At 44.8% G+C, this 1,508-nt stretch overlaps 1 protein-coding gene across 1 annotated transcript in view; it reads right to left on the reverse strand.

Annotated features, from left to right (window-relative positions):
* Nucleotides 1–1,508, reverse strand: part of POLR3B (RNA polymerase III subunit B) — a 180,542-nt gene that overhangs the window by 60,825 nt on the left and 118,209 nt on the right. The gene's annotated exons all lie outside the window — the stretch shown is intronic.

The following is a 1,508-nucleotide window of genomic DNA, read 5'->3' on the forward strand; positions in this document are numbered from 1 at the left end:
CCCTTCCGACCCTAGAAACTATGAAACCATGAAACTATGAGACATGCCCCAGGGAACCTTGGGCTGCCTCTAAGCAGGGAAAATGGGGTTCCCCACTTATGGAGACCTGTCTCAAGATCTCCAAGGGGCTGTTTCCATAAGTGAAGACTGCCAGCGTGTGCCCGAGTGTGAACGCCCGGGACCCAGGGAATCCTTAGAACTCCATGCTGGGACCTGCATGACACCATGCTTCTACACAGCAACCCATGTCAACCTCTGCTTCACACAAGAAGTACATACCAGCATGGATCCTGACAAGGATGTGTAGAGCAGTGCAGGACCCGGGACCCAGGTAATTCATAGCGCCCTGTGCCTCTATGCCAGGACCTGCATTGACTCATGCCTCCACATGAAGCACAGGTCAGTGCAGAAAATGGTGTGGGTCCCAGTGTGGAGGGACCTGGGGAAGCCTCTGTATCACACTGCCCCACCCTCTGCCAGGCAGGACTTGTGCCTCCATGTGATGCATGGGTTCTGGCAAGGAGGTGTGGGGCAGTCAGGGACACAGGGAATCTGCAGGCACTGGGAACATGTCACCCCTTGTCCTACATCAGGCCCTGATGCAGGACAATGGGCCACTTCCTATGCTCAATAAAACAGATCAGCAGTAGTGACATGTCCCACAACAGTTGATCTGCTTTGCTTTGCGAAGTCTGTTTTACCGAAGAATGGTATTTTTGTAATGCATCGACTCAAACATCCCATAACAAGGGAAGCATCTAACTAGGACATGCCAAAAAAGAGAATGAATGACATGCAGATCAATTCTCGGATCCAGTAATTCAAAATATTTGATGCGTCTTGTACCCGATACAAGAAAATACCCGTCATCTAGGAGGAATCCCACCTTTATGATGCTATTTCTCTTTTATAAAAGCAAGAATACAACTAGCAATTCATCTCCAGTCTTTGGAGGCTTTCAGACCTCTAGAGAAAAGGTTCCTTACTCTCAGAACAGTAGGACAACTGAACAAGTTGTTGAGGGAAGGTATGGACTCTTCATAGGAGTTTTCCAAAAATGTTTGGATAAGCATTTTGTAGGTATCATACGAGCTAGTGCGTCCTGCATATGTACAACTATTGTCCTTTCTCCTCCCACTCTGCTCTTACTCATTTCTTTCTAGACCTTTGAATCTTTGCAAGCCTTTTTTTAATTTCAAAAAGGAAAGAGGAAATTTGCAGCGTGACCGTTGGCACAAGTGTTTTGGCTTTCATCTGCACTGTTTAAACAAGTCTGGCTCTCCATTGTAGTCAGGGCTGTATATTTATATTTGGAGCCAACAACAACTCACCCTCTATTTCAAGCTTCAAATACTTTCTGGGAAAGGTGGGAATATTAATTGCTAAATTCCACAGAAAGATTTAAGAATGGAACTGATTTTTATTGTAAGAAAAGCCACAAAGTATCTTAATGATTTCCTTTTTTGAATTTAAATTACTGACATTTGGCTTTTTTTTGTTTTTTTGGT

This window comes from Gavialis gangeticus, unplaced genomic scaffold, assembly GCF_001723915.1.
Source record: "Gavialis gangeticus isolate Ggan-Ray unplaced genomic scaffold, GavGan_comp1, whole genome shotgun sequence".
NCBI lineage: Eukaryota > Metazoa > Chordata > Crocodylia > Gavialidae > Gavialis > Gavialis gangeticus.